This window comes from Parasteatoda tepidariorum, chromosome 12, assembly GCF_982258835.1.
Source record: "Parasteatoda tepidariorum strain Cologne lab strain chromosome 12, Ptep-v5.0, whole genome shotgun sequence".
Lineage (NCBI taxonomy): Eukaryota > Metazoa > Arthropoda > Arachnida > Araneae > Theridiidae > Parasteatoda > Parasteatoda tepidariorum.
The window spans coordinates 4,587,083-4,613,119 of record NC_141766.1 but is presented as its reverse complement, the minus strand read 5'-3'; the positions used below and the strand labels follow the sequence as shown (position 1 = coordinate 4,613,119).

General features: G+C 30.9%; 1 long non-coding RNA gene across 1 annotated transcript; it reads left to right on the top strand.

The window, feature by feature from the left end:
* Nucleotides 1-21,501: 21,501 nt before the first annotated feature.
* On the top strand, nucleotides 21,502-23,106 carry LOC147800927 (uncharacterized). The gene is made up of 2 exons (XR_015430808.1): nucleotides 21,502-22,188; nucleotides 22,983-23,106. It is a non-coding gene; the product is annotated as an uncharacterized LOC147800927 (long non-coding RNA).
* The last annotated feature ends 2,931 nt before the right edge of the window (nucleotides 23,107-26,037 follow it).

The window sequence follows — 26,037 nt, the reverse complement described above, 5'->3', positions numbered from 1 at the left end:
GTAAAGTACGAAGGCTGGGACATAGCAATTTAGCTGTATCTCATGTATTGAAAAAGTATTGCACATGCATTATTTTTAAAATACTAATTTCTATGTCTCTAAACATTAACTAAAAACATATAGTAAATAAATTTGAATGCTTAAAATGTCATATGGAATTTTATTTCATAAATAAAAATTACTCAAAATCATTAAATATCAAAAGTTTTTTGAAAATGACTCATTTCCTTACTATAAAAAGATAAATCCTATTGCTTAATAATCACACCTCGTAATTATCTGATAATGAACAAAATCCCAGTTCAGATCAGTAGTAATGCAATATGATAATCCAAAATAATAATATATAAATGGAAAAAAAATTCTAATAATTATTTTTCTAAAAATAATCGTAGTAAACAATAATTCTTTAATCGTAGTAAATAATAATAAATAATGAATGAGTGCTTCCATCATGAGTGCAAAGAGAGAATGAAGCGCACTGCAGTGATTCAGGTAAAAATGGCAAAAAAAGTTGAAAGTCTGAATGGAAACAATAACAAGCTTCCTAAAACCGGAAGAAATTTAGAAAACTATGGAAACGGTGTATCCTTCCGCTTATGTTATGCTTACGAGGCGATGTGTGAATAGGCTTTATATTCTAAGAAGTTAATTGTGTTTAAATTGACGCGTAATTCATAAGAGTTTTTTTATAGGTCGTGAGCCCAAAACAAATTTAACGAAAATTAATAACAATCACAACATAAATAAAGTGTAAGGCTAGTCATGTTTCGAGTTCTTATTTGGCTATATTTGTTTAAAATAGCACAGTTTTTTGGGTAGGCATCATAGTTCCGAATTCATTTGTTTCATTCAAAATTAGATGAATGAGTTATATTGAAAACATATGTATAATAATATTGGATGGTGCGTTTTTTTTCAAGCTCAGGCGAAATTAGTAACCCGGAAATCTTACCATGAACCCCTATTTCATTTTCTCCACCTATCTGCCACTTTCGCCAACTTGACTTTTAAAGAGTTGGATTACTGTTGTCTTGCTCAACTAACACAGCTTTTGATTTCAATCAAATTAAAAAAAGCTGAAACTTTGTAATGTACTGAGATCCATAGAACGAAAACCAATCCACAAAATAATTACCTCTCGACTTCTTTGGCACTTCAACAAGGGAAAGAGTTTTTATTTGATATTTTACTTTACACTAAAGTAAGCTATAGGTAGCTTCATCCTTAGTGCTAGTCCGTAAGCATTAAATAAAAAGAAAAGGAATAAAAGTGGTAGGATTAAAAAACTTAAAATAAGTAATATATAAAATTTGAGCTATTCTTTTATTATTCTATTTTATTTTTTTTTATTTCATCTTGTTTTACTTTATTCCATTTTACTTCATTTATTTATTTATTTATTTATCTGTCTGTCGATTTATTTTTACGAGTATAAAGAGTTTTGATGCAAATAGAAAATAGCACCAAAATTTATTTACAAGAATCCTTTTACCAAGGGATAACAAATTATGTGGGGAAACAAATTTTGAAGGAAGCCTTTTTTTCTGTGATTAAACAAAAAAAAAGTTTAGACCATATCACACCAAAGACCAATGAATAAACAATAGTAGAATATGATAAACAATAAATGGGATAATAAATAAGTTATATATTCTTTAAAATACTTTTTTCCTGGTATTTTTTTTTGGTGCTAATGGTAGTTATAAATTTTTAATATAAAAAATATTTTGCAAGAAATAACAAAATTCCGAACCAAGCACCTTTTGAATGAAGTACTTTTTATTATTACTAAACAAAAAAAATGAAGTATCAAACATTGTAGTAAAAAAAAACAATAAATAGGCTAGTGAATAAATAGGGCTGATTGATTAACATAAATGAGGTACTTTCAAAATTACAAAAAATCTTTTACGACGAAATTTACTAAAGGTAAACTACTTTTCTACTGTAAACAAAAAGAAGCTATTTTCTTCGTTCAGAGGGAATCAAAGGGATGCATTTTATCCCCCTGAAATTCATAAAAATTTAAAAATTATATCCTGTTTTTTATGTTAATATTTTTCATCATTTTAAATCATTTCAATTAGTCAATTTCATGCAGCGATGTGCCGAATTGAATCCATTCCAAGTCAAAAGATGAATTGAATTAAAATAGTTTAGATTTCAGAAAACTCCAAATATTTTTAAACTTCATTCTTCTTCACTGATTTTGGAGACCTTTAAAAATGATTTTTCTTTTCTTTGATGCTAAAAACAACTATCGTATCAAGTTTCAAGTGAAAATGATATTAATATTATACTTTTAATTACGTCTAATTAATAAAGTCCCTCTTTCAAAACATTTTCATTTTTTAGGAAATTTTATCACGAATAAGGCTTAGAATTTTTTTTCTTCTTTAAAATGATTTCAAACAAGTATGCTAACATCGATAAAAATTTATATATGTTCATAAAATTTATAAATAATAATTTTTTAGAAAAAAAATTATAATTTAAGTTTTAATTGTTGAATTCTTTCAAGTAACATTTGTTGTAGAACTTATTTGTGACCAAAAAAATACAAACAATCAAATACTTTGAAGTAATTGTTGCGAAAGGGGCACGTAATTAAATAATTGAATTAATTAACATCTATATAAAATTTTATAATTTTTAATGAAACTTTGCTTATGATGTACTTTGAATATCTTTAATTCACGTATAATTAATTAGATTTCTAGCATCAATAAAAACTATAAAATATTAAAAATTAATTAGGCTCTTTTTTAAGATTCAAAAGGTTAACAAAGAATCGAGAAGATAGAATTATAAAAGATCCTACCTGCGCTTGGATTGAATAGAGACTGGCGATTGTCCAGAAAAATGAATCAATCGATCAAGCCCTTTCATTTAGAAAGATTAATATCCCTAAAAATAGATTCCATCAAGTCAAATAACTGTGAAAATTTTCAAAAATTTCTTTCTTTCTACATTTGATAACAATTCCGAAAATTATGCTCATTAAAAGAACGTAGGTAGTCCTGCGAAATCTCACCAAGAAGTTTTTAAATCTGGACACACCTCGTAATGGGTGTTAACGAAAATGGATACAGCTCAAAATGCGCGTTTATAAAAATAGACACAACGAAATATTCGTATTTACAAAAATGGATACAGCTCGAAATGCGTGTTTAAGAAAATAGATACATCTCGTAACGCGTGTTTAGGAAAATAGACACGGCTATTTAAGAAAATTGACTTCGTTTGCATAAATCACTTAGTACATATTATTAATTAGTTTTTTATTTTAAAGCACATTAACAGTTGTTCTTACAAGGTTACCATGAAGGCTGTAAAATTTTGGTAATAAATTTACGTCATAGCAATTTTTTTTATATGTATATAATTGTCGTTGAAATCCTAATCCGATCCAATTTAAGGGTATACGACTGCTAAGGTTCAACTCAGTATCCTTGTAATTCTGAACCCAATCCAGAAGACAAAGAAACGCCTGGATTAAGTATTGGACGAAATTTATCTTCGTGGAGGACTTTTTGATGGAACATTTGCGTTACATGGAGAAGAAAACCACTTAAATCGCCCACGATTAGCCTGACGGCAAAGGAACTCTAACCCGTGATCCGTCTAACACTGAGGATATTTTACTTTAGCACTGTGGTCGGTGCGAGCTAGATGCGAAATTCGTATCGACCAGAAATTGCTGGGATTCGAACCTGGTTCACCTCATTGGAAGGCGAACGCTCTATCCCCCGAGCCCTCACGGCTCCGTCGTAGCAATTCAGAATTTTAAAATGTACTCTATCGTTTAGAGTTCTGAATACGAAGACATCGCCTGAAAAGTAACATCTGCAATATACCAAGCCACGCGCAGGACCCTAAAATCCGGGACTTTGACCCGCAACGATTATGCTTAGCGCTAAAATTGCGTCAATTCAAATTAATCAGGTAATTCCGCGTTTAGTTGTTAAATTTGGGTCGAAAACGGAAAAGGAGAATTTTTTGCTATATCCATATTCGCAAACGCGCGTTTCGAGTTGTGTCCATATTAGTAAACATTCATTTCGAGCTACGTCCATTTTCGTAAACACGCATTTTGAGCTGTGTCCAGTTTTTTGAACACGCTGCGCACAAGCAAGTTGTGTGCAGAATTGAAAACTCGCCTTGCTACGCTCTTAAATGTTCAGATTATATACAGTTTGTTCCGTAATTCTTGAAATCCTTGTCAAAAGCAAAGTCAAAAAAGTAAAGACAGTAGAGCAAATTAATATTTAAAAGAGGAAAAAGCTATCGAGATGTGTCGAATACGCCTTTCGAAAATTTCTGTTAAAATAAAATTAAGCTTTAATTAAAGAGCATGCGCTTGATTCTTGGATAGATTGCAAGTTAGCCACTAGATCTGCTCCTAGGGTAAAATATGCCCCATTAAAGTTTCAGTTCATTTACTTTTAAACCACAAGAACTTTGCAGCTGATCATGCTGTAACAGTTGGTTTACCGCCTTCTACCAAAGAGGTCCAAGGGCGATTTTCCAAGACAGCAGCGTTAAACAACCCGCTCTCCTGTTGAGCATTTTTTAAATATAAAAAAAAAAAAAAAACTTGCTTTGTGACATTTTTTTAGTTCAAGTAACAAATTGAAGCTTGTATTATTATTGGGACCAACAACAGCCAAGATTAAAATCTCCAAAAAAATAGAATCGTTAAAGGCCGCTAGATTGTAAATTAGCGTCCAGGGCATCAAATCCCAGTTGCGAGGATTGAATTTTATCTCTAATTTTCTTTTCAAAAAAGGTTGATAACGATTTCATATCTTTTATTTATTATTCTGAAATTATTTATTTTTAATTCAAATAAAAAAAATTTTAAAAAAGTAAACATTTTGAAAACAAAAATATGTTATTTATTTTATTTTTTAATTACATGAATTATTCAAAAAAATTAAAATTTAAGATTTTTATTAAAATTCTGTAATTTTTTTTAATTATTTATGAATTTTAAATAAAAAAATATAACTAAATAATAACTATAATTTTTTTGCTTTCAAATTTTTTTTTAAATTACTCTAAATTAAAAAAAAATTTTAATAATTGATTGTTGCTAATTAAATTTGTTTTAGACTGACTATTTACAGACAAAGAAATCCCGAAAATTCAAGCGATTGCTCTCCAAATATAAGTTTCGATACAAATTCCATGTTCAACCATAGATGAATAATCTAACAATAACTTGTTAGAAGAAATCTTTTCTTATTTGTTATCTGTTGATTTGCAACGCATGAGCTCTGAAACTCTTGCTAACTATAGAATATTTTGCCTGCTTGTCAGTTGGATTAGTGATTTCGTACAGAGTGTTTACTTTAGCGTTCATGCGAGCTTCAGGGCGCATAGTTCCTTTTCCCAGCTATTTTGGAAGCATGTGCTAGGTCTGTTTTTATTTTAAAGACTTTAATAAATAGTTTATTTTGGCAATTTAGTTTTATTTTATTATTCGATGGCTCATATTAGTTTAATTCATGTTAGTATTCCCCACATTCTGGTCCATCGAGGTTAGAGCCATCGAAATTAAATTTTAGTTAGGGCTTTGGATTACTTTTCATGAGCTTTCAATATGCCAAAATTATTAGAAGAGCTACTTGAGCTGAAAAGAGTAGTTAAGTTACTAGGGTAACTAATTCTATCTCTGACTTGTTGCAAGATACTGAACTTAACGTTTAACATTCTGATATTTGTTTACGTCAAATAAGTGAACTCAATTTAGAAGTTTCGAATCTTTTCAAAGACAACTTAGTTGTTTGCGACGAAGAAAATTATTCAGATTACGAAACTGAGCTTTTCCACTTACTGAATAAATTAGATAGTTTTGAATTGTCTTTAAAGATACGAAATAGTAATTTGAGCGAAAATAGTAATTTGACGAACGCACAATCTCTAACTTCGGTTGTAGCTGAAACTCCAAAAACTTACATCAATCTTCCAAAGCTGGACTTACCTACTTTCTCAGATGATTTATTTTCTTGAATATCATTTCGTGACTTATTTTCAGCTACTGTACGCAATAATGAATTATTATCGGATTCTCAAAAATTGCAATATCTGAAATTATCAGTTAAAGGCTATCGTTAATCAACTCTATCCAAGTTTCAGATGCAAACTTTGAAAAGGCGTGGAAAGCACTCACTAATAGGTATCACAGTGAAATCGACTTAGTTTATTATCATTTAGATAAATTATTCACGCAACCCTGTTTGCAAATTGAAGCAAGCTAAAGGTTTAAGGAAACTTCTGGATTTATCAACTGAATGCTTAGCCAACGAATTTTAAACCAATCGGTTGATAACTGGGATTCAATCTTGGCTTATTCATCAAGAATTGATAACGTCTCATTAAAAGAATGGGAATTATCACAGACGAAAGGAAAGATGCCGAAATTTTTGAAGAATTTCGATCTTTCTTAGAAATGAGGGCACGCGCTCTTGAATCGACAAGCATGCTACTTCAAAAACTGAAAATGAGTGTTGAAAAAGCGAAGATTTTCAAAGCTCAAATTTCTCCAAACAAATTGGAATGTTGCATATTCTGCGATGGTTCACATAGTATCTATAGTTGTGACAAGTTTCCTGCTGAATCAGTTCCATAAGGAAAGACTTTCGTTTTTAAAAGAAAACTTTGTTTCAATAGTTTGAAATTCGGACATATTGTAGCGAATTGTAAAAGCAAATACTGCAACTTTTGCTTAGGAAAGCATCATAGTTTGCTGCATCAAGGATTCGAACTTAGCGTCTGTTGAAAATTCTGAAATAAAATCTTCTGCTCATTATTCAACAGGTGAGAAATTTGATTGTAGCATCCTTCCAACTGCCATAGATAGGATTTTTGATTCTTCTGGAATTGGTGTTGATTGCCGAGCCCTTATAGACTCCGGATCTAAATCGAGTTTTATCAGTCAAAACTTAGTTCAACGTTTGCGTTTAAAAAGGAAGAACGCAAATATATCTTTGTCAGGTTTATCAGCGAAACCCATGACCAAAGTTTAAAACTTTGTAAATGTTACAATTGGCGCCCATGTCCAAGAGTTCGTGGGTTCGGTCCCTGCTGGTCGAAGACTCCCCGTGTAGTAAATGGTGACTGATGCACGTTAAATCTGTCGAGTCTCAAAGTCCTCCATGTTCCCATAACAAATCAATACCTCTGGGGGTACCGATCCAGAAGTTTCCTTGTCTTCTGGATTGGTTCAAAATTACAAGGCTACGGCGTTGAACATTTGTAGTCGTAAACCCAAAAATTGGGTCGACTGTTCAACGGCGGTCATAAAATAAAATAAAAAAATTGGCTCGAGACTGGATCCTAACTTTCGTTTAAATATATCAACGTTAGTTCTTTCGAAGGTAACAAGTAGTTTGCCTCAACACAAGCTTGACTTTAACAAGTTTACCTACTTCAAAGGATTTCAACTTGCTGATCCAAATTTCTATCAGCCAAACAAGATAGACGTTCTGTTAGTATCAGATGTAATTCCTAATGTATTTCTTGGTGAAAGGCATAAACCAGCTAAGGTTAATCTTGCTGCCTTCCGAACTGTATTCAGATGAGTGGTCACAGGAAAAATGAGTTTTGCCTCTACAAGGAAAGTCACGAATTTGCACGTTGCTTGCTGTGATATCGACAAGAATTTGCAAACCTTTTGGGAGCTTGACCATATTCCATGTAAGAAAATTCTTAGTGAATTTGAAAAGTATTGTGAAGAGGCAAAAGAAAACCAAGAAACTACGACGAGAAATGCAGAAGGAAGATTTGTTGTTTGATTACCATTTAAAAGAGTAAGTCCTGAATTGGGAGCCTCTAGAGAATTTGCCATTCAATGTTTGAAACGCATAGAGAGAAAATTGAAACACAGCCCTGATCTAGACAGGGCGTACAAAACTTTCATGTGGGAGTATATATCCTTAGGGCATACGGAATTGGTACCTCTAGAAGAACTATTAAAATCTGTTTATGAGACCTTTTATTTGCCACATCATGCTGTTACGAAATGTGAAGCTAGCGCTACAAAATTCTGAGTGGTTTTTGACGCATCGGTTAAGTCTTCAAACGGAATATCTTTAAACGATAAGCTACTGGTCGGACCTGTAGTACAGGATACTCTTGCTGATATACTTCTTAGATTTCGCATCCACCAGGTAGCTATTGTGGCAGACATCGTGAAAATGTACAGACAATTCAATGTCGAAGATATGGATAGGTACTATCAAAGAATTGTTTGGAGGGAATCCTCGTCAGATTCAATTCAAGACTGGAGGTTACGAACCGTAACATACGGACCATACGGTACAGCCTCAGCTTTATATCAAGCTACAAGATGTTTGAAGCAACTTTCCCTCGGCGAAGCAAAGGACTATCCATATGCTGCTTTAATTGCTCAACGATATTTCTACGTAGATGATCTAATGAGTGGTGCGGATAGCGAAACCGAAGCGATGCAGCTTGCACAAGAAATTATCTGTTTTGAAAAGGCTTAGAACTGAAGAAGTGGTCATCAAATTCACCAAAGATAATCCAAACAATAGACCCTCAAATCAAAGACATAAGCCCACCTCGGCTTATTGATATCGATGACTCAATAAAGACACTTGGTCTTCAATGGCAACCATTTTCTGATTGCTTTTCATTCAACATGATTGAAAATTTATCTACATCAGTTACGAAACGACAACTCTTATCTGAACTATCTAAAATTTTTGACCCACTTGGTTGTCACCAGTAACAGTTAAAGGAAAACTCCTAATGAAAGAGCTATGGAGGAACAATCTAAACTGGGATGAAACTTTGCTGACCACGATTCAACGGGATTGTTTGGCTCTGTCCTCTAAACTTAAAGACTTAAAGAACATCAGAATTCCAAGGTGCATAGTGCTGATGAGCCCCATAAAGTTGAAGTACTTGGATTTTGTGATGCATCAGAAAAAGGCTATGCCAGCGTAGTTTACTTACGAACTAGTGACAACCTGGGGAACTCGATGACGGTAGCTAAAACTTATTAAGCGGTAAAATTAGCGGTAGCTAAAACTAAAGTAGCACTGTTGAAGCTGATTTCCCTGCCTCGATTGGAGCTATGTGGATCATTATTTTTAGCTCGTACAATACAACAGGTGCTTGAATCCATTTCCTTGAAATCACCAATCATTCACTGTTGGACAGATTCCAAAATTATCTTAGCTTGTATAAATAGTGATCCTAGTCGATGGAAAACGTTTGTCGCTAATAGGGTCAGCAAGATTCAAGATATAATTCCCCAAGCACAATGGCATCACATCAAAGGCGAACACAATCCTGCAGATTGTGCTGTAATGTGTGGCAAATAAGTATTCCAGGATAGGAAATCTATTATTCATTAAATCTTCTCATTTCCGCAACACACACAAATACAAACAAACATAACATTCAGACAAAACACTAAATAAGATAAAAATTGATTTCGAGCGAGAGAACGTTTAAAAGCAGTGTTCAGATTTTCACTTCTCGGATCCAACTCAACATCTCATCACCAAATGGCCATCACTCGCCAATACAGGCATGCCTAGCTCTCACAGGATCTCTAAATGTTACAAATTATTTCTTTTTGTGTATTTCCTTAAGAAATGTTTATTAAAATGGAGAGTTAGCAAAAATTGAAATCTTACAGGGCTACCAGGGGAATCAATCCTATTGACTTAAACTACCATCGTCTGTGGTGGACAGGGCCAGATTCATCCAATATCGACACAAGTTCTTCAGTTAATGATTTGACTGAAGAAACACTAAATGAAGTAAAACTAGTGAAAATTTCTCGCACTATCCAACCTGAGAACACAAACATCTTTCCGTTCGCCAAATACTCAAGTTTGTCGAAACTAAAGAGAGTATTAGCCTATTGCAAACGTTTTGCTTCTGACGCTCATCCTGGTAGTTTGAGACAATATGGCCTTTTAACAGCTCGGGAATTAGAATCAGCCTTGATTCATCTCATTCGTCAAGCGCAGAAAGATGCATTTCATGATGAAATTGCAATCTTGATTAAACGTAAAAATCTCAGTTGCAGATCAAAAATAGCTCCTCTGAATCTTTTCTTAGACGAGAAATGAATTCTTCGATTAGGAGGCAGACTACGTCACAGTAAGCTATTAGAGACTGAAAAGCATCCGATTTTACTTCTCAAACACCACAAGTTAATAGATTTAATACTGTCTGATATTCTTCTCAGGTACTTGCATGCGGGTCCCCAAATGATGCTTTCAGTGCTAATTAGAAAGTATTGGATCATTGCAGCTCGGGATGCTGCAAGGCATCACGTTCGAAATTGTGTCATTTGTTTCCAACATAAAGCTCAAACCATGGAACAACTTATGGGAGATCTACCTAGAGATCGAACTTTACCATGCAAGGCCTTTCTAAAATGTGGCGTGGCCTATGCCGGTCCATTTTCACTAAGAGCTTCGAAAGGAAGAAGTAGATTCACCTGCAATGGGTACATCGTACTCTTCGTGTGCTTTGCAACCATAGCTATTTCACCTGGAGCTAGTGGGTGATATGACTTCAGAGGCATTTATTCCTGTTTTAAAGAGATTCATTGGTAGACGTGGGCAGTGTACTGATCTTTATAGTGACTGTGGTACTAACTTTGTAGGTGCATCCAAAATACTGGAAAAGGATCGCAACTAGAGGTCTATAACCCACACAGATAAAGTATCCTATCATCTAGCCGACAATAACATAAGTTGGCATTTGAACACTCCGTCAGCGCCCCACATGGGTGGCATCTGGGAAGCAGGTGTCAAATCCGTGAAATACCATCTACGCCGCACTCTTGGACACACCATACTTTCTTATGAAGAGTTTTACACGCTTCTAGTGCAGATTGAAGAGTGCTTGAACTCAAGACCCATTACACCAATTTCAAGTGATCCCAACGATTTAGCTCCTTTGACTCCTGGGCATTTTCTAACAGGACAATCCTTAACACATCAGTGTCCGAGAGGGACTATACATCTCTTCCTGACAACAGGCTATCTAGATGGAATTTATTACGAAAGCTGATACAAACGTTTTGGGATCTGTGGAAATCCGAATATCTATCCCGGTTGCAAAATCGTCCAAAATGGTATACCAGTCGACAAAACATAAAGGTAGGTGATTTAGTGATTATAAAAAATGACAATTTACCACCACTACGATGGAGCGGAGGAAGAGTCATTGAGAAATTTGCAGGTAGTGACGATAAGATACGAGTTGTATCTTTACAAACTGTTAATGGTACAATGAAAAGATCAATTGTAAAGTTATGTTTATTGCCTCTTGACTCTAAAATTTAAATATCACAATTATTTCTAAAACTTTGAGTCAATAATTAAATTAAGTTATTGAGAATAATTTAGAACTGAATTTTGTGTGTTTTTGTGATTTTCAAAATCTATACTCTATGATATTTGATTTTGTGATTCTAACTTAATGCTTGTTTAATTTTTCTATTAGATATTCTTAAGATTTCTATATTTAATACTTCTTGGAAACACTACTCTGAAGTGTTTGTAGTATTTTAAATGTTTTGTACAAGTTTAGAAAATTGTGATTTTGTTAACACTTTCTTGCATAATTACATAATTAAATTTATTAAATGTTGAAGTTAGTTACTTCTTGGGCGGCGGTATATGTTCAGCCGTGGAAGAATAATCTAACAATAACTTGTTAGAAGAAATCTTTTCTTATTTGTTATTTGTTGATTTGTAACGCATGAGCTCTGAAACTCTTGCTAACTAGAATATTTTGCCTGCTTGTCAGTTGGATTAGCGATTTCGTACAGAGTGTTTACTGTAGCTTTCATGTGAGCTTCAGGGCGCATAGTTCCTTTTCCCAGCTATTTTGGAAGCATGTGCTAGGTCTGTTTTTATTTTAAAGTTTTTAATAAATAGTTTATTTTGGCAATTTAGTTTTATTTCATTATTTGATGGCTCATATTAGTTTAATTCATGTTTGTATTCCCCACATTCCATCATCTTTTAATTTAGAGAAAAGAGCTTACATATTTGACATACATTCGTCTTTATCTATGGAATAAATTAAAATATCGTCAACAAATACAAATACTCCAGGAAGATCACGAGTTACTTCGTCATTGAAACGGCATAGCATAAACCGAATTGCATTCTTAAACTTTCGAGAAAGCCAAAAGGTGTAGAAATTGCCGTTTTTTGTTCAATGCGAAAAATAAATGAAACGAATTACTTTTGATCCTAATGATCGGATTTTTACCTACTTGGACTCAATCTTAAAGGTTCGATCAAATATGCTTATTATCTGATGCAGACGATATTTTAACTTACGAAACTAAATACAAAAACGTCTTTTCTCTGAATATGCATAAATTTTTTCCGACAGATTATGATTTCTGACTCCCAAAATATAGGAGGTAGCCGTAATTTCGGAAATACGGTCATAATAGTTTGGTCAAGAGTTTAAACCCCTTTATGTTAATCTTGCTTCTTGAGAATTTCACCATAACTCGAGAACTTTTTAACCGAATTGAAGTATTTCTGTACCCAATTTTAAAATTCGTTTATCCAAAGATAATTCTCCACAAAAATAGTTTTAATAATTATTTATTATGTTTATTATTTCATTTAATAATGGTTAATATTTATTTTATTCAATAATAGTAGCATTTTTGAATTATAAGGTATAAAATTTTTACATCACTGTAAAAAATGTAATTTTATATTGCAGAATGCAAACTTTAAACGAAATCGGACGAATAGTGCTTCAAATTTTCGAATTTTAAATATCTGTCTTTTTTATAATTTGATTTCTAAAAAATTATTAAATCGATTTAGATAAAATTTTCTATTTTCCACGTTAAATTACAATCTACAAAATGATCTTAAAATATTTATACCTGACTATTCAAAAAATGTTTGACTATTATTGAATATAATAAAATAATAAGTAAATATTAAAAATTACTTTTTGCATAAAATTACTTTTAGATAAGTGAATGCTATAATTGCTTGCAAAAGTTTTTTAATTCGCTTCAAAAAATTTCGAGACGTGGGGGAAAAACGCAAGAAGTAAAATTTACATTAATTGGTCCGACCGTTCTTCTAAGCAAACCATTATTTCCCAGATTGTGGCATTATGGGAGTAAGCAATCCAAATGCATAAAAAAAAAAGCTATGTTTATTCGGAGAAAGTACGTTTTTGTGTCTTACTTCGTAACTAACATATTTGGGGTCATCCCTTCGAACCATTAAAATTGAGTCTAGTACGGGAAAATTCGGTTATTAGATTAAGAGCAATTCAGGGTATTAAGCTTTTTTTTTGTGTACTGTATATAAAACAGATATTTTCATACTTTTTTTTTCGAATGCTTAAAAATGTAATTCGGTTTATGCTATGCCGCTGAAACATTTCAAAGACAAAACATTTAACGAAGCAACTGGCAATTTTCTTTGAGTATTGCGGTTATGGACGATATGTTAATTGCTTCCAAAGATTGAAACGAATATATGTTGTAAGTTCTTTTCTCTGAATTAAATGATTATTGAATTTGTATAAATATATCAAAACTTATAATTGAAAGTGCGATCTATTGAATTTTTGGGATTTCTTGTGTCTTAAAATGGTTTAAAAAATCTTGTCGATAAAGTTGAAGTTATTCAAAAATTTCCACGACCCACCTCCTTAACTTAATTTTTAGGAGCTTTAACTTTTATAGACGTTTTGTGCTTACAGCTTCTCACATCCTATTTACATTAAATAAATTATCAGAGGACCATAAAAATAAAAATAATAATTTTTAAAAAAAAACAGAAAAATTTATCCAACAAAATAGATCCTATTCGGGATGAGAAGTCTGAGAAGCACTTTCAGAGACCAAACAAGCCATTGCTGAAGCTACACTTCCTAAACACCCTATTACCAGTGCTACTTTAAGTCTTTTGCTGATGCATCGGATGTAGAGGTAGGTGGTCACATCCTGGTCTCTCCAGGTGTTTCAGTAACATCTGAAATTATATCAAAAAGATTCGTTTGGCCTAATATGTGTAAATTTGTAAAAAATTTCGACCGTTCTTGTCAAAATTTTCAGCGGATTAAAATTCATTGACACACTAAATCCAGGGCTAAAGAGAATAGAAGGCTAGTTCACTCCGCTCTTAGAACTGAAGCAACGATTTCCCTCCTCATGACGTCACTGTGTCCACAGATCTCGGAAGATCGCACGCAAAGATATTATGATAACTTTGCATCTTTCTCTTTGTAAAAATAAGTTAGACTTTTTCTGGTTATTAGCTTTCAAACTTTACGTAATTAACACATTATTTCCATTCATAAACATAGTTTAAGAAAACTTTCTTAGCCAGTATATTAAAAAAATACCATTTTAAACTTATGAAAATATTTTACTAGTTGGCGAAAATGACACTATAAGTACTTTATTTTAAAAAGTTCAGTTTTAACTTCAACTATTAAGAAAAATGAAAGTATATATCGACACTTTTTTATCTACATATTCTTTTATAACAATAAGTTGAGTTAAATTTAGATTCCCCGATTTTAAAATATGCCGTTTATAGCAATTTGTTCATACCTTATCATTAGGAATCATCAACCTTAAACGATAATTACTGAAACAAAATAATAATTTAGGTTTTAGGTTCATAATGACATTAGAAATTTTACAATTGTTTATAGATATTTAAATTTACGATGGCATAATTTATAGATATTTAAATTTAAGAGAGTATAACTTTTAAAAAAAAATCATAAATATTAAGAATAACTACATTAAAAAATATGTTATGAAATTAGGAGAACTCCAACTATATACTATATATTTTATTTATACTTTTTATTTACATTTTAATTTTCTTTGACTTTATCCATTTTTTTCACCTGCCTTTCTCTTTGAAGTAACGAGGCGGTTTCTATTTAGATAATGAATTTTTATAAAAGTTCTTAACGACAGAATAAACGTATTGCTGTTTTATATTAACAGTGTCATTTCGGAATCCATTCTTTACAGAGTTGTTCATTTACTTTAGGGAACACGCGTAAAATTATATTTTTTCCTTTTGTTTTTCTATCAAAAATTTTTCAAGTTGCAATCGCGCAAACTGGCATTTCTATAATAGTTTTAAATTCTTGTAAATTCGCTGCAAAAACTGAGGAAAGTCATTATAGAAAATAACAAATGTCTTAGAATATGTCGCAAGAAGAAATGCTCCAATATTAGTTAGAGCTAGTAAGGCCGAAAGCTCCGTTCTTGAAGTAAAAGTGCGAGCTTTGCGCCAAAGTGACGTCATTAGAGAAAATCTGAGGATTGGCGCGCTAACTATTATTCTAGAAAATAAGCAAGAGAGTAAATAGTTTTGCTAAGATATTTCTTCTCTTTTTCAGGGTACAAGCAGCCATTTATACTGTGAAATAATTTTAATATTTTAAGTGATTTGTGCAATAATTTTTACAGCATCTATATTTTACTATGTAGATTAAAATTACAATATGTTTAATTTAAAAGGATAAACTTTTTTCTTGTGACGTTTTAGTATTATACAATCTGTATTTTACTAAAATAGTATGTATGGAAAACAAAATTCCTTATCTTCACAGCATCAGGTTCGATTTTAAGAAAACTGATTAAAAAGAAAAAAAAGCAATATTTACACTGATATTGTCGTAATAAAATAACAGGAGTCACATCCTCAGATTTCTGATGTAAAAAAGGGTAAGCATGGTAGAATAAGCTGCAATTTAATTTACTTATAGTCTTTGTCCATTAAAGTGTTGCCAAAATATCTATTAGGGCTTGAACGGTTGTCAAATGTGTAAATGAAATATAATTTTTATTAAACAGTAAAGAATAATAAACTAATTTCTATAATTTATTGTATTCTTTAATACAATCAATTGTTTCTAAAACAAAACTGTGTCAGTTGAGGCGAACTTAGTCTTCCTGCCTTCCCGGTCGTTGGCGGTGGCAAGAGCTTCACCATATTTTTCAGCTTTTTCTAGTCAGCTAGTTTCTTTAAGCAGTCTGAAAAAAAATAAGACATGAACTGTGATTAATTTTAATATTTTTAAATTAAAAGACAAATAGCTATATTGAAAACATTACATGAACTAAAGTAGACATAAGCATAACGCAAGTACTACTAGCAGCGTTCATGCTAATCCCTAGGTTGACAATTCTTTTGTATAGAATCAGAGCAGTTTTTATGTTTTCAGTAAGTTTATAACATATGGAAAACGAGTAAGTTTATAGTAAGAACCTTACGACCCTTTACAAGTAAGTTTATAACGTATGGAAAATTTTATATTTTATAATATAATAGATGGAAAGAAGTTTTTCTTCGAATAATTTTTAACAATTATTTGGTCACCTTTTGATGAGGGGATCCGGGTTCTAATCCCAGTATTGGCTATGGAGTATTTTGTAAAGGTACCGCTAAGTGGTAATAAATTTGGCTTGGACACAGATCCCTGTTCTTTAACTATTAAAACAAAGTTTCAATTAGCAAACCATAATTTTAATTAAAAAGTGAGATTTTTTTCTCTTGATTTTTAACATGACAAAATAAATGCAACAGATTGTGTTTATAAATGTAGTCATTCATCAATAAGTAAATAAATATTTGATCTATATACTTTTATATTAAAATATTCATTTTTAATCTTATATCAAAATGGATAAGTTAAGCTAAAAAAAATTTATGTTCTCATTGGAATTTTTTTTCACAAAATTTCTTTATAGAAAATCTGATGTCAAAGATACTATAAACATATTATGACAAAAACAATACCAGTTACCAGTTAATAACTCTACTGCTTCAAATATACTTTGAAAGGGAAGAATGACACTAAATCAGAAAAAAAAAACATCTGAATTCATCAGCCCTCCCCCTTTTTTTCCTTCTATTTTTGACATATTAGGGTAATTTCCTTCTAATATAACCTCAAGCTTTAGAAATATACATTTTCCACTAATAAAATGCATTTTTTTTTAAATTCATGTTTATTAATTACTTTCTACAGTTATGCCAGTCTATATTAAGACAGCATTTAATGTGTACTTTAATTTGTACACATTTAATGCTATACAATCAATCTCAAGAATCAAAAAGATTTTTAAAAATGTAATTTCAAATGTGTTGGAATTTAACACACACCAAGAAAGAAAGTAATTTTAATAACTAAAATTAATTAATGCAGCAATTTATTTAAAATAAATTTTAAAACTAAGAAAAGAAAACAATAAAAGTATCAATAATTTAAAACACTGTTTTTTAACTTTCAAAATCAATGATTTTTAAAAAAAAAATCATTTGATTTAAATCATGTATTAAATCAAGCTGATTTAAATCAGCAAACCCTGATAGCTAGAAGTTGAGAAAAGACGCCATGAAAAACATTACAAAACTTTAAGAGCGGCTAATTTTTGAACTTTGAAACATACAATGCTGTAAAATGTAAAAGTATTAGAGTTTAGAATACAAACTAAGCAAAATAAAACAGGAAGGACCAGGGTAATTAATTTAAGGAATAACTGATCCATTTTAGTGCAAGATAATGACTCATGAAAAAGTAAAGTCTTGTTAGAAATTTTAAAATTCTAAGTCTATAAAATTACCCAAGATGGCGTTTGTAACCGCTGAGAGGCTTTCAAAACACTGTTTCCTTTTTCATTTTAATTTACAATACATCATCGCCAATTCCAAGATGGTGCTGAAGTAAAAGAGCATAGATAGCCTTTACAGATGGTTTCAAAATAACATATCTGAAAGAAAAAGAAAAAGATGTGTATATATATAATGTTTTAATAACCATTACAAAATGTACAACATATTTTATCATCAATTAAGACCATACAAGTAAAACGGGCACGGGATTGCTGAAGGAAGGAATTATCTAAATTTTTCAATTTTTATAATATATTATTTCTTATTTCAGTCACTTTATTCTCTAAAAGAGTTCTTGCATTAGTTCTTTACTTTGTATATGAGAAGCTTCCAAAGCAATGGCCTTTGCTTAAATATATTAAACATTGCAATATCAGATTGTATGTTAACTAATCCAATTATCAAGAATTCCATGTATAAATTGTGTGCGGAGAAATACCCATACCATCAAAACATCTAATAATAATCTAAACATTTAATAACTAATAATCATAACAAAAACAAATATCCCAGTCATATTTGACTAAAGAATCACATAAGTTAAAATATGTTATAAAGAATATGTTGCAAAGAATTCCAAGAAGTTGTCATGACTTACCGAAGTTACTATTTTATCCAACAATAACACTATAAAAAATTCAAAAAAGCATTATAATAACATTAATTGAAATGATAGATATAACCAAAGCTGTTATACTACTCTGAATCCTTGAGGCAGAATTTTTTCGAGCTATCTGCGACAAAACTCTCTAGCACAAATATCTTTCTGCAAGATACTTTTCACAATAATAAACATGAATGTTACTAATTTAAAATAACAAAAGCGCTGTGTTTACAAGTTTGACTTTTCAGTTACCTAAATTCGCAATTTTTAAAAAAAAAAATAGTTAAGATCATGACAAATTTTGTTCAATAATGAAATCCATGACTTTCTAGGTGTGCAGATACCCTATATGTAGCTTAATAAATACATATATGTACCCAAAGAATAGTATCAGGAGAGATATCCTATTCTTTGGCACGAGTATATGGGAGAAACATTGAACAAGTTCGTCATCTTTCAAGTCTTTCAGACATTTTTTTAGTCCGAGAAGAGCAGACAAATTGTTAAAGTGCACAGAACCAATAAAAGTAAACAAACAATAAAAGTAAACAAAATCTTTGGGAATATCAGAATTGATTAATGTGATATAATATAATAGTTAACAAACTTCAGTTTATGTAAGCTAAAACCTCTTCTGAAATTATGAATTACTTGATTAATGAGCTACTCGGTTCGGTAAGTAAGATGTAGACACATAAAATTTTCATGATTCAATTATTTTTTTTGTAATTTAAACATTATATATTAATTAGATACATTAAGCATAATATTAAATAATACTTAAACACACACACATCCCTTATGAAAATTTAAGGTATATTTAAGGTTGATTTGAGGTATTTTTGAGGTATTAAGGTTGTTTTGAGGTATATTTGAGGTATATTTAAGGTTGCAGAGAAAACAGAAATAAAAATTATACCTCGTAAAGGTTGTAATTAAGGTGTACGAGGTTGATTTATATATACTTCAGCTTGTTTTGAGGTTGTTTAAAATTCACTTCAAATCATCCAGACTGATAAGGTGATTTTTAAGGTATACCAGGTTTATTTTCTTACATTTGTAACAAAAGAGGTATTTACGAGGTATAAAAAATATAATTTTTTTCAACTAAAGAGAGTGAGGTCTTTATTGAGATGTATGAAGTCATTTTATTTATACCTAAGGTTGTTTTAAGGTTGTTTAAAGTACACTTCATATCAACTAGCTCACTTCCCAGAGTTCCGTGCTAGCCGGCAAATGGCGTGTGTGTTTACAATCAAAAGTTTCTTCAAAATTCGGTAAGTGTGTTTGACATTTATTAATTTAGCTTTGTCACTTTTAATCAAATATGCCTCAATTTTCAAACTTAAATTTCATTATTTTTGTTTTAAAGACGCGTCCTGATCTTACATTATTTAAGTCGGAGGATATTCTTTGAGGCTATTGTTGTAGGCTTAGCAATAAGACAGATCAATCTAAATATTTCTCGTCGCTGTTTAGGGTAACGTTACTGAATCGTTACAGCAGGTTACGCACAGTATATTTTATTGTTTGTAATTTATTCAATTATAACTATTCTTTTTGTTTTGCTTAAATGTATATGTTTTAACGTAGCAGTATGCAAGCTGATTGAGTAAAAGGTTCATAATTTCTCTTATAAATAAATCACTGAAAATTGAAAGTTAACAGTTTTTATATATTGCAGGTAATAAAACAAATAAACAATACTATTGTAAGGAACGAAATGCATATTTGTTGCCTTCAACAAAAATCTAACATACATATTTAACTAATAAAATAAACATATACAATAAAAATTGCAATCAGGGTAAATACATCACACAAAAATTTTAATATTTCTTCAAAAGTTGCATTTTCATAAAAATATATATTTACAAACATGAAGAAAAAAACAATCCTGTTTTTCGAAGTAAATATTCATTTTTTTAAATTAATGTTTACTATTAACAGGTGATTCTAAGGTAGGAAACAAGTTTACCATATCAAATCAACAAATTTCATAAAAAAATATATGAGAATTCCTAATAAAATCTGAAATTTTTTTTAATAAAAATATATGTAATATGAGATAAGATTCAAGCTAATTTTAGTGAACTAATTTTTTAACCCCCCTCACAAATTAATAAAGCAAACTTCATAAATTTTCATAATCTGAAAAATATTTTGTTTTTAAACTCCAGAAATGATGAGAAATTGGAAATTCTAACATTATCGCAGAGAAAGAAAAGAATTTTTTTTATTTTTAAATGTGCAGAGTAAATAAAAATATAACGCTAATAAATAAAGAATTTTGAAAATTAAATTCTAATAACATTAAATTATGGAAGGATCACAGAAAACTATAATATTAATGAAAAAAAAATCAGAACCGAATAATTTCGGTAATAATAAGTGATTGATATTAACAGCGATTACATTATACATAAGCGGGGATTACTGAACTTACATATACATTGCCTCTAGAGAGAAAAAAGTTATTCTAATTCTAGATTGTTCACCACATTAGCAAAATAAATTTTTCCAGTGTCATCGCACTGGATGGAAATGCAAACAGAAGATATATTTGTCACAGGAATTAAGTTAAAGTTGCCAGAATTAGTTACTTGTGTAATATGGCTTAGTTCAACATTAAAATTAAGATTAAGAAATCGCATCTTTTCACCAGAAATCATTTCTTCAATAACACCATAATAATTCCAGCAACAGCATATTGAATTCTGACAAGTACAAGTTACTAAAATTTTTACGAAGAAATTAATGCAGCCTAGTTTAAGTTTACTTGCCCTTTTATGCATAAGCTTGGTTTAGTTTAGTATCTTAAAAGTATTTGTATGTGTATCACCTATTAAATAATATCTGAAGTTAGTTAGCAAAAAGGCAACTATAGGTGAAGGAAAACTGGCATCCACTTAAAAAATTCTCATGCAAAATTCAAACTTTTTGTCCGTTTAGTCCACTAAGGCAACGCCCCGCTCTTCCGTGCCACAGGTCCTGGGTTCGATCCTTGGGCCGGGCAAGGTTGACTCAGCCTTTCATCCCTTCAGTGGGTCGATAAATGAGTACCAAGCATGCTTGGGAACTAAACACTGGGGGTTCCGCGTTCGGCTGACCACCTAACCGGAACATCTGCTCCTGCATCCCAGAGCCCAAGGTCAAGAAAACTGAAATGGGCACAGTAGACCTTGCCCCTCTATGGGCTGTCGCGCCACTGTGTTTAGTTTTATTTTAGTTTTTAGTCCGCTAAGGCAAAATCTTGAATATTATTCTAGATCAACATGATGCAGTTTAATATTTTGGAATGATTTTCAATTTATTTTTAATAAGACTCGTGAAGACTCGTAAAGAGACTAAAAGAACATGAAAACTTTTCGTATAAATAGTGTGCTCTAATAAAATAGTTTTTATCTTTAATCCACAAAGAATATTGTATAAAACAAATTTACTGAGACAGCTATTCCAAAAAAATAATTTTATTATTTCAATTAAATATTAAAATCATTTTGGTGAACCTATACTTAATCTGCTTATATTGTAGTTAAAAAAGTTTAAAAGTATTATTGACTCTGGATTTTTGTTGTCAACATTAGTAACTTATCAAAGTTATATAAATATATATTTCAATTTCCTTCAATTTCTTAAAAAAAAATCTCATCTGAAAATTTCCAAATGAAACTTGCTATGCAACTTTTATATAACTTGATTTTACTCAACTTGAACATGCAACTTTTACAGAGCTGCTCCGTAAATGGCATCCAGAATTTCAAGGTTTGAATAAGGCTATCAATAATACGTGCTCTGCAGCTAGGAGGAAGTGGAGACTAGTAACTGGAGAGCCTTCCCCTGGGAGTAACTCTAAATATACACCAAAAAGAAAAAAGACAAGTAAATTATTCTCCTTTGATTCAATGAAATCTTTTCACCTAAAAAATTACTGATAAAGTTTGCATGATCTTTGATTTTTGAAAACATTATTTTATAGCATTATCTTAAATTATTCTCTCAGCAGGCAAGTAAACATATAAACTTAATGTTGCTTTTATTTCGATGGGGCATGAAAAACACAAAACATTGATGTTCTACATTCTTTTATTAAAAGATGATTGATTCTTGATCACATTAAATAAAAGGTTGAAAATGACCTTTTGTTTTTAAAAACCTTACGTGATAGACAATTATTTTCGGAATCAGCAGCATTGAGAATTGGTTTTAGTACAATTTCTTTTGCGAAATTGGACTAAAAATTTAAACAAGCAGGCCAGTGTAATTGAATTTATTCAAAATTTGCTGAGAAAAAAATTTAAATATCAGCATAACAATCCATAATTAAAAATGGTCGGTTGAATTATTGGAAAATTAAGAATTTCAATAAGCGTGTTATTTCTACAGCAGTTTTTATATGCATCTTATAGAAAAATTAGCTTTTTTAAGTGATATGTTTAAACAGTCAAAATAAAGAATTGAAATATACTGGGAGGAGAGTTTTGCAGGTCATTATTATTATTATTATTCATCTGCTGTTACTAAAGAAACCATTTATTTATTCAAAATTGAATAGAAATAATAATAAAAGGTGATTTATGCAACGAAATAAGCTTTAAAATATTATTCTAATCTTTTAAAATTCGTCATTATCAATGTAAATATGACTCTCGCTAATTCAAATTTTTTATTTATAGGTTCCAATGCTCCAAATAACGTAAGCACAGCAAACTTGCAGAAGAAGCAGAGTAATTGTCAAGAATTTTGATTTCTTGAACGAAAAATTAATTTTTTTTTGTTAATAAAAGTTTTTATTTGTAAGCTGGCTAAATTATTTAAATTTGCTGTTATTTCGCTTTTACAAAAAATTAGCGCCTTTAACATCTGTTCTATATAAATGAGTTCCCACATTTTTCTGAAACAAATGTATCCTCTTTTCACGATAGTTTAATTGAAATTATTAAAATTACAGAAACATTTGAAATGTTCTTTTAAGGTTTATGAGTCAGCATACTTAACATTATTCAACTCTACATGTTAATTCAAGATTAATAAATTTTATGAACTATTTAATTGCAAATTAGCACAAGGTTCACAAACTATAAATTAAAGGCGTTAAGTGAAAATTCCTATTCTGAATTGTGTGAGGAAGAATACATTCCAATGGGTTGTATTTCAAAATTAAAGGAAGATATATTCTTTGCAATCCATTTTACTTTTCTTCACACAATACATGGAAATCAGTCGAAAATTCTTTCGAAAGAAAGATTCATCCGTATTCCGCCTATGTGTTTAGAAAATAGTTTCTTAGCATCAGGATTAGCAGTGAAAATTAAGACAGACCGTAAAAAGTTGATAAGTAATTACCACCTAATGTGTAACATTAAAAACTCCATCAGAGTGATAAATACCTCTACAAGTGAAAAGATATATATTTTAGGTTAAAAATTAGCAGTCTAAGGAGAAACATTTTAATTATATTTAATTACCAGCATTAGCATAAAAAAATATAACCTGAAGGGAAAAATGGCATATTTTAGTTTGATTAAAAAAATTTCCTTTACAAGCATAAAAACCTATATTTGAGGTGAAAAATAATACACCTTACGTTAGTAAAAAATCACCTTTCCAACTATCAAAAATTACACCTGAGGTAGATTTGAAATAACCTGAAGAGTAAAATGACATGCCTCAGGTTGAAAAATATATACCTCTACAAGCATAAAATTAGATACCTGAGGTTGAAAAATAATTACCTGAGGTCGAACAACATACACCTGAGGTTGATTTATAATAACCTGAAGTGTAAAATGACACACCTTAGGTTGTTGAATAAATACTTCCACAAGTGTAAAAAAATATATTTCAAGCTGATAAGTAATAACCTAAGGTCGAACAAAATACACCTGAGGTTGATTTGAAATAACCTGAAGTGTAAAATGACACACCATACGTTGAAAAATATATATCTCTACAAGCATAAAATTAGATACCTGAGGTTGAAAAATAATTACCTGAAGTGGAACAAAATACACCTGAGGTTGATTTATAATAACCTGAAGTGTAAAATGACACACTTTAGGTTGTTGAATAAATACTTCCACAAGTGTAAATAAATATACTTCAAGCTGATAAGTAATAACCTAAGGTTGAAAATGAAACGCTTTAAAGTAGTAAATATCTACCTCTCCCCTGATGTAAAATTAAACACCTCAAGTTGAAACATATATACCTCTGGAGGTATATATTAAGGTATATTTGAGGTTGGTTTTGAGGTATTCATTTGCACCCTTTTCAACCTCAACGACGTCTTTAAATAACAACCTCCTTTATACCTTTAAAATATACCTTGTTTATACCTCATTTATACCTCGATTTTTTCATAAGGGATATATGTATATAAATATATATTTACTCCAAACTTGTACGGTTGAAAAGAAAACTTCTTACTAGCAGCAACATTAGATATCTTATTAAATCTTCAGTAGACATATTAAATCAATCTAGTAGACATACTAAATCTTCAATTTAAAATTTCGAAAAAAAGCATTTCAATCTACCTTGACAAATTAATAATTAAAAAATATGCAAATATGATCTATTTGTTAGCTCACTTAGCTTTTAAATTTTTAATTAGTTCAAGTATTAAAAAATATTTTTCATCGAACGTACAAGTTGGCAGGTGTGAAAAAATATAAACATAAGCATGTCAGAAGGCTTAACACCTCCAAACATACTATAAAATTACGCCTCTGTTTGTGAATATGAGAATTGAATAACGTGATATAATTAAATAGTTAAGCAGCCTGGACAAGAAAAAGGAGGAAATCAATATAATTCTTGCAATATATAATTATATATATTAAAAACAGCACATACCTGCCAAGATCAGAGAATTCGCTCACTTCAACAAGGTTCATTAATTCCTCTTCATCTTCAGCTGGTTTGAGTTTTCGGGCTCGCTAAATCGAAATAATTTTCATTACATTTACATTATGCGCTAAGGCAGGGGTCGGCAACCTGTTTGTCCTTAAGGGCGCAATACTAAATTTGAAAATCACCGAGGGCGCATATTTTACAGATAATCTTGCACAATCCTAAACTCAACTGACTACTTGCTGTATATCGCCGTTTGACAAGAGTTAAGTAAATCGCTCTGGCTATCATACATTTACATTAGTCCATCGACGGCGCATTAAAAATCGATCGGGGGCGCCATGGAGCCCGCGGGCGCCGCGTTGCCTACCCCTGCGCTAAGGTATAAATCTTATCAGACGAAATTAGATTTAAATATAAGTAGACAAAAGATAAATAGACTGCAGGTGTAGCGGAAAATGATAAACAGCATCTTAACGGGTTATGGTTACGGTTCCGAGTGGTATAGATCGTAGATTTAAGTATTTAGAAAAAACGATCGATGTCGTGACAAAAACACGATTGCAATATTGATATCAAATATTGTCCGGGTGTTGTTCGGATATCTCTAAATTTATATTTTAAACTTATTTTTCGGAATTATAACAATTTGACGTCATTTTTTGTCTTTTAAATGATTAATTTTGATTTAAGAACACAATAAAGTTTTAATTGATAAGTTTTACAAACAGATTTTTAATGTGAAATCGACGGGAATCGTACAATATCGTACACACAATTTCGATTTTCGCCAATATTGACAATGTCGGTCGATGTAGACTAAAGCTGTTACAATATCCCTGTGCTACTTGGGTTAGCTAGGCTTTAATGTTATGT